Here is an 8,864-nt window from a genome sequence, read left to right on the forward strand (position 1 = left end):
ACAGGGCCTACAGGGTCTCTGATCTCACTATGTAGATCAGACTCAAAGTGATTCTCCTGTTTTCAGCCTTCCAAGGCTGAGATTACAGTCTCAATCGCCGTCTCAGCACATCCTGGCCACTGTGCTCTTTCTAAGCAGGCACTTTAGTCCACTGAGCTATCTGGCCAGCCCTTGTTTGTATTTTAATTGTAGTTCATAGAGGAATTTATTTTTGCTGTTATATTTTAGATTTTGTAAGCAGGTAAATAGTTGATGCTGAAAATGTTGATGTTTATTCCACACACTCATCACATATCAAAAAATTACTATTTTATTTTATTGATATTTTATTTTCCTGTTAAGTATACATTATTTAATATAATGAAACTCATACAATTAAAATTAATAATTCATCAATAGAAATACTACTAATAAATAAATGTGGGTATTACATACCTATAACACATCTTTTCTAAAAATTTGCCATGATGCTCCCTGGGAGACAACAAAACTTTTTTAAATAAAAACCTTCAGTATGACCTCTCATCATTACTATATTTTAAGAGTGGATATGTATTTAGATTTTTGGAAAATAAAAAATAAAAATATATCTCTCAAAACAGGGCTGGAACCAATGTGATAAACAGACCTCAGGGCAACTAGAAAGCCTTTTCTTTGTTCTCTAGCTGTCTTCATTCTCTAGAACTTTAGCTGTGGGGCTCATATTAAGTTAATCAACATTAGCCCTTGCTGGAGAAAAGAGACCTCTGATTTTGTCAACTGACCAAAATAGCTTACTTTCCTTTTTCTATACTGTATTACGTTATGTTCTCCCATTTTACAGATTTATCTAGAATCTATGATTTTTGTTTCCCTTCTCTGTGCCCATGTTCCCTGAGCTACCTGTGGTTTTGTGGCCACCTCTTCCCAGGACCCAAGTACTCCTGGACAGAGTCAGGTTTTACATTAGTAGCTCGGAGCTAACCTGACTAGATTAAATAATTAGCTCTCAACTTCAAAACTGTAATGTGTTGGCAGCAGAAGTAGTCTCAAAGATCATCAAGGCCACATCAGTTATTTTTCAGAGAAGGAAAAACAAGGCTTTGAAGGAAGGGCCTTAAGCCAGGCATGGTAAGAGCACCTTTAATCCCAGCACTCGGGAGGATGAGACAGGTGGATCGCCATAAGTTCGAGGACAGCCTGGACTACACTAAGAGACCCTGTGTCAATTAATTAACTAATTAATTAAAATAAACCATTATGACCAAACATTAGGAAAATATTTGAAGAAGGGGGAGGAGGAGACAAAATAGAAGAGGAGGAGGAGGAAGGGAGAGAAAGAAAGAAGACAAAGAAGGAGGAGAGAAGAGGGGGAAAGCTTTACCCAAGTTATCTACCATGCAGTTACTGCCATGTGCTCTACTCCCTGGCACTGCTCTGTACTTGCACACCCCTTGACCCAATCTGGCATGTGGACCCTGATGCTTCTCTATCCAACTTTCAGAACCCTCTTTGCTCATGTTAACTCATACAATTCTTCAAAAATTCCTGCTGTGTTTCAGCTTCATGTTCAACACTGAGGACACTACCCTGACTAAGAAGCACATAGATATAATTGCAACTGAGGAGATTGTGGGCTTAGCATGTCTTGGATTCAAAGCCCAATTCTGCAATCTATTTCCCCAATGATCTCGGGGAAGCAAGGAGACCTGTTACAGACCTCTGTAACCTATTTAAAATACATACAATCACATTTCGTATGTGGGACTACAGTGAGGAATAAATGACAAGTCAGTCATAAAGTAATGCCAGTGTCTGGCAAGCAATGAGTCTAAAATAGAATTTATTGCTATTGCGATTATCATAATCCCCCTTCTTGCTTGCTTGCAGTTCAAGAGAGGTTAAGTTCTGTCACCTGAGATCCCCCTCTTTGGAGGAGATCTTTCTCAGGCTGGTTGACTATTAGCCAAATCTGTCCTGCTCTTCTCTAAGTATGTAAATTTCTTGCTACTGGTTTAGCAGATACTATCTTTGACTTTAACTGGAGTCCCTGTACTCTCTATCCCATCCTGTCTAACTGGTTGCTCTAAGACTTCAATTCTTGGGACCTTGTCTTTGCTTTATTATGCAATGTTGACTAAGTAGTGCCCCTTTCTGAGCTTTGATTTCTCCAATTGTACAAAGAGTGGACTGGATTAGGCAAAGGTGAAAACCTTCCCTAAAAGGGGATTAAGAGGTGGGAGAAGGAAAGTAAAAATAATTAAAATGTGTTATGTACCAACTTCTCAGGATGAATGCAATCATTATGCACTGCAAGCACGTTCTAATAAAAAAATTAAAAGGAAAAATAGAAAGCCCTTCCTAGCACTGACATTCCTGGAGTTCCAGGAAATACCATGCCCTCTGCCTCCCCCAAGCCTTGGAGTCAGGACTGCCAGTCTACCAATGGAGCTCCAGCCACAAGTCTGTCTAGCCATCTCTGGATGTTTTTCTTAAGGGAGGGGTAGAAGAGGGCACTTCTTTTAATAGAGTCATTATAACTATCTTCTGGTTCGACTCGACTCTAAGATTGTCCTGCTGCCAGAGCTTCTTTACCTAAGTCCATGGACCCTACCAGAACCCTAAATGCCAGGAAATAATATTTACATGTCACATGAATTTTTCAGAGGAGTGAGTTCATTGGAGGCTCAAACTGGTTTGGACCACCAAAAGGTCAAAGCCCAGTCATGTGCATCTAATTTTTTTTATGTGCATCTAATTAATTTCTCCTCTGATTTCCTGTGTCATGCTCCTCAGCTATTTCTAAATCTTCCCCCCTTTTTAAATCTTGCTTATAATTATCTGTTAACCTTATTCTTCTGTGTTAGACAGAGGGCCTCTTAAGCATAGGAACTGTATCAGTCTTTTTTTTTTTTTTCTTAATCTCTGTATTCCTGGAAATGTAACACATACCAATACACAGTAAGCACTCAGTAATTATGGATGTTAACTCCATGGATGTAGGAACCTCTTATATTTAGTTTATAATTTTATCTTACCAGCAAAGCACAGGACCCAATTATCAATGAACACTTAAGACAGAAAGTAATTTGTGGAATGAATAAATTAGTGAGTGAATGAATAAATGAACACATCCAGAAAGGAGCTATGCTACTCTCCATCTCTTCCTATCTCTGGGCCCACAAGGCCAAGTTCATGGATTTCCAGAAAGTTTGTTCTTAACTTTTAAAAGTCTTTTTAAAATGATAACTTTTAATATGTTAAATGTGGGGTTATGTAGTCCCCCAGTAAGACTGGATGAGTGGCCAGATGTTCTCATGGTAGCGATGGCCACAATGAAGAAACATCCGCTTTCTCATGGATGAGAAAGATCAGAGAGAAGTGAAGACAGAGAAACATTAGTTTGAATCCTTCCTGATAATTATAGGGTGGCAGAAGTGACTACAACATCTCCTCCTACACAAAAGTCAACTAACTGAGTGACCCAGCCACTCCCCTACTGGGGTTTCCCCACTTGAGCTATTCTTGACTTGCACTTTTGACTTTTCCCACTGGTTGGATTTCCTAGGACATGGCTCTGTGAAGGCTGTTAAGGAGGTATTTCTCCTCAGAGCCAGAATGCCCAAAGACAGCAACTTAAGGTCTCAGAAAGATGAGACCTGGGATACGCAGGAAAGGATCACCTTTGGTAGAAGAAGGTAGAAGACAAAAAATAGATGTTAAAAGAAGAACTTGAATGCCTTCCCACCAACTTCTATCCCCAAAACTTATCAGAGATATGCCAAGGAATTTCGAGCAATTTCCACAGTCCTGAAGAAAAACATCCCATTTATTAAATCCCTAATGGAAGAAACTGCAGTCTATCTTGAGGAGTTGATTTTTCAATCACTGACAAGACCTTATGACAGGATCACTGGAGATTAAGCATCTGGTAACGAAACCACAAGAGAGACCTGGGTGAGACAGGGATTCTAGAACTTTTAAGAAGAGCACAATTTCTTTTTTAACTTTTTAAAACTTTGTACTAGTGCATGTTTGTAATACATACATTTTACAATCATCTTGGAAAGTTGGTACCCATTACCATCAAGGACTAAAGAACAGGCTACTTCTCAATTTCAGAATGATAATAAGGTTCAAAATTTTTGTAGAATCAATGGAAATAAAAGGCTCAAGGATATAAATGACTTACATATCACACCAGTAGGTGAGATGGAGTTAAAAAATGACATTTGATTTAATTTAGAAAAAATATGAAACATTTTCACATTTTCACACACAGATAACCCACAAAACATTTATGTCTGGGGCCAGGGAGATAGCTCAGCAGAATAAAGACTTGCCTGGCAAGTGCAAGGTCCTAAGTTCAATCCCTGGTACTAAAAAAAAAAAAAAATTAGTCTGTTCATTACAAGCACTTTAAAATGTTATTATGAACTCTTTATAAACAGCACTTTTAAGCCAGCCATGGAGTCACACACCAATAATCCTAGCACTCTGGGAGTCTGAGGGAAGATCACAAATCTGAGCCCAGGTTAGGCAACTTAGGTGTCTTAGCAAGACCATGTCTCAGAATAAAATATTAAAAAGCCTTGAGACATATTTCAGTGTAAAGGCTCCTGGTTTTATCCCTAGTATCTCAACCAACCAACCAACCAACCAACCAACCAACCAATCAATATCACCTTTATTTCTATATAAAAGGCATGCCATGGTTTACTTAGCCAGTTTCCTACTATTGAATTATCATGGTTTTTTCAGCTTCCTTAATATAAATTACCTCGACATGAATATCATCTTACCATATACAAATGTTTTCCCATGTTTTATATATTTCCCTCAGCTCACATTCACTGGAATAGATGTTGACTTGATCTTAGCCAAAAGCCAAGGAGCAATTCTTGGCATAGATATTCAAGAGTGAAGTTATCATGTCAGTGAATGCCAATAGATGGTATTTCTTGCTACTTATTCCCAAGTTGTTTTCCAGGAAAAATGTGCTAATTTGCACCTCTATCTGCATATGTCTGAAACAGATTGAGCAACAGCCTTGGTGACTAATTGGGTTTTCCATGTGCTTTAACAGTGCAAAGATTGGGGAGCAGGCTCCAAAACTCATACCTGAGTGTTGAGAACATTCATCGTGTAGATACTCCCTAGAATCTGCTACAGAGATCTCTCCAGCAGTGGCAAAAAGTCCAAGACTTGACCTTGATTCTAGGTCTTTCTTTGCTAGTTGTGTCCCTGGGCAAGTTCTTTATTGCTCTTTCAATCTTCCTTTAAGTCTTCTGTTAATTGGATGCAAAATCTATTTCTGCAGATCAAATCATATGTATGTTCTCACTCTGTTATACACCCAAAGTTCCTATGCAGACTATTGTTTGTCTGCTTTGTATGTGGCTGGTAAACTCAAATTCTAGAACGTAAGTAGTCTCTAAGGAATCTAATAAGGTTAAATTTGGGAACCAGAAAATTTCGAGAATCTAGATCCCAGGGTAACTGCCACAAATGCTCAACATGTTTTGCTATGGGAACAAACATATCAGAAACTTGAACTCAGCCATTTAACCCTGTATTTCCTTGGTGTAATGAGTTCTGAGCTGAAAAAAAAAAAAAACTTGTTCACAGAAATAATGGCAGAAAACTTCCCAATTTTTTTCCCAAGCAGGAAGAAAGAATTTGACATACAGTGTGTGAGGCATATAGAGCTCCAATTAACCATGATCAAAAGCAATTTATACAAACACATATAATAGTGAAGATTCCAGAAAGTTAACACAAGAACAGAATATTAAAAGCTGCTAGGAAAAACAAGAAACAAAACACCTATAAAGGAAAGCCCAACAGAATCACAACAGACTTCATAACACAAACCCGCAAGTCAAGGAGAGTTTGAAGTATTTCAAGCCCTAAAAGAAAACAACTTCCAACCCAGATTCATATGCCCCACAAAACTATCTTTCAAAATTGTTAGAGAAATAAAATATTACTATGACAAGGGACAGATGAGAAATTTTAAGAAAACCAAACCAGAAGCCCAAAATGTTCTGAAGGACAAATTAGAAATCGATAACAAGGATTACAACTCTGTGAACCCCAACAGAATGAGTCCACCAGGCAAGGCAAGCAATTAAACAGAGGGGAAAAAGAAACCAATAACAGGAAAATAATTTGACAAGAATAAGTCAATACATATCTGCTACAATCATCAGTGTTAATAGTCTCTATTCACCAATCAAAAGAAACAAACTGGCAGAACTGATCAAGAAACAAGATCCAGTGGCTAGGAAGCTAGCTCAGTGGTCTAAGCACCTGCCTGGCAAGTGCAAGTGCCTGAGTTCAATCCCTAGTACTGCATGCCACTCAGACCCCAGAATCAGGCATGTTGTGCTAGCCACAGAGACTGGGAGTGGTGGCACACACCTATAATCCCAGCACTGGGGAGGCTAAAACAGAAGGATCACTACAAGTTCTAGCTATATAGTGATACCCTGTACTAAAAAAAATACATAAATAAACAAGATCCAACAATATGCTGCATACAAGAAACACTTCCAATTCAAACAGAAATTGATAAGGCCAGGATGTAAGTCATCAGCAGCATGGTACGTCTGTTAAGAGTGAGGTCATGAGTTTGATTCTTTTTTTTTTTTTTTTTTTTTTTTTTTTTTTTTTTGGTGGTGGAACTAGAGTTTGAACTCAGGCCCTTGTGCTTGCCAGGGAAGTGCTTATTCCACTGAACCATCTCCCCAGCCCCATGAGTTCAATTCTTGGCACAAAAGAAAGAAAGGAAGGAAGGAAGAACTTCATAGACTGAAAGTCAAAAGATGGAAAACAATATTTCATGTGACAGGAACCTGGAAGAAAACAGGGGGTAACTATTCTATTTACAGAAAAAGTAGATTTCAATCCAGGACTGATTAAGAGAAACAAAGGCCACTACATCAGTGTAAAGAGAACAATCCGGAGTACGCTTAGTAGCTTATTCCTTTCTGCTGGTGGACACCGTGGAGGAAGCATCATCAGTCTCTCTTCTGACTGCTGTCATGTCTCAGTCAGAGTCTCCCAAGGAGCCCGAACAACTACAGAAGCTCTTCATTGGAAGGCTGAGCTTTGAAACAACTGATGTGAGTCTGAGGAGCCATTCTGAGCAATGGGGAACTCACAGACTGCGTGGTAATGAGGGACCCAAACACCAAGTGTTCTAGGGGCTTTGGGTTTGTCACTTATACCACTGTGGAGGAGGTAGATGCAGCCATGAATGCAAGGCCACACAAAATGGATGGAAGAGTTGTGGAACTGAAGAGAGCTGTCTCAAGAGAAGATTCTCAAAGACCAGGTGCCCACTTAACAGTGAAGATCTTTGTTGGTGGCATTAAAGAAGATACTGAAGAACATCACCTACAAGATTATTTTGAACAATATGAAAAAATCAAAGTGATTGAAATTATGACTGACTGAGGCAGTGGAAAAAAGAGAGGTTGTGCTTTTGTAACCTTTGATGACCATGATTCTGTGGATAAGATTGTCATTCAAAAATACCACACTGTGAACAGACATAACTATCAATTGAGGAAATCCCTGTCCAAGCAGGAGATGCCTAGTGCTTTCATCTAGCCAAAAAAGGTCTCGGTGGTTCTGGAAACTTTGGTGGTGGTCATGGTGGAGGTTTTGGTGACAAAGACAGTTTTAGTTGTGGAGGAAACTTCAGTGGTCGAGGTGGCTTTGGTGGCAGCCCGTGGTGGGGGTGGATAGAGTGGCAGTAGAGATGGCTACAATGGATTTGGTAATGATGGTGGTTATGGAGGAGGCAGCCCTGGTTACTCTGGAGGAAGCAGAGGCTATGGAAGTGGTGGACAGGGTTATGGAAACCAGGGCAGTGGCTATGGCGGGAGTGGCAGCCATGACAGCTATAACAATGGAGGAGGTGGAGGCGGCTTTGGTTGTGGTAGTGGAAGCAATTATGGAGGTGGTGGAAGCTATAATGAATTTGGCAATTACAACAGTCAGTCTTCAAAGTTTGGACCCATGAAGGGAGGAAACTTTGGAGGCAGAAGCTCTGGGCCTTGTGGTGGTGGAGGCCAATATTTTACCAAACTACGAAATCAAGGTAGTTATGGTGGCTCCAGCAGCAGCAGTAGCTATGGCAGTGGCAGAAGGTTTTAAACACTTGCAGGAAACAAAGCTTAGCAGGAGAGGAGAACCAGAGAAGTGACAGGGAAGCTACAGGTTACAACAGATTTGTGAATTCAGCCAAGGACAGTGGTGGCAGGGCCTAGCTGCTACAAAGAAGACATGTTTTAGACAATACTCATGCGTATGGGCAAAAAACTCAAGGACTGTATTTGTGACTAACTGTATAACAGGATATTATAGTTTCTGTTCTGTGGAAAGTGTAAAGCATTCCAACAAAGGGTTTTAATGTAGACCTTTATTTGCACCCATGCTGTTGATTGCTAAATGTAATAGTCTAATCATGACGCTAAATAAATGTGTCTTTTTTAAAAATGTGCTGTGTAAAGTTAGTCTACTCTGAAGCCATCTTGGTTAACATCCCCAACAATGTGAAGTTACAATTCCTTCAGGGTGATGCCATGTTCCATTTAAAATTTCTTTACAATTGCTTGGTTAAAGAAGTCATTGTCTTCAGAAATCTTGGTGTAGTTGAACTGAGAGTTACTGTTGTGACCTCTGGATTGAAAAGGTCACCCCAGCAAACAGTCAGTAACTTGGTTATAAAAATGATTATTGGCACATCCTATATATCCAAATTGACCCTTCTCAGACCAAAAAGCTACAACTCTTGTTGCACAGGTCCTGCTTTACCTTGGTCTTAATCATCCAGTAGAAAAGTATGAAGACGAAATATAGGAAGTAAAGCCATG

At 39.5% G+C, this 8,864-nt stretch overlaps 1 pseudogene; it reads left to right on the forward strand.

Annotated features, from left to right (window-relative positions):
* The first annotated feature begins 7,025 nt into the window (after positions 1–7,025).
* LOC111812007 lies at positions 7,026–8,037 on the forward strand (annotated as a pseudogene).
* Positions 8,038–8,864: the final 827 nt, after the last annotated feature.

This window comes from Octodon degus, unplaced genomic scaffold (genome assembly GCF_000260255.1).
Source record: "Octodon degus isolate 3935 unplaced genomic scaffold, OctDeg1.0 scaffold00037, whole genome shotgun sequence".
Lineage (NCBI taxonomy): Eukaryota > Metazoa > Chordata > Mammalia > Rodentia > Octodontidae > Octodon > Octodon degus.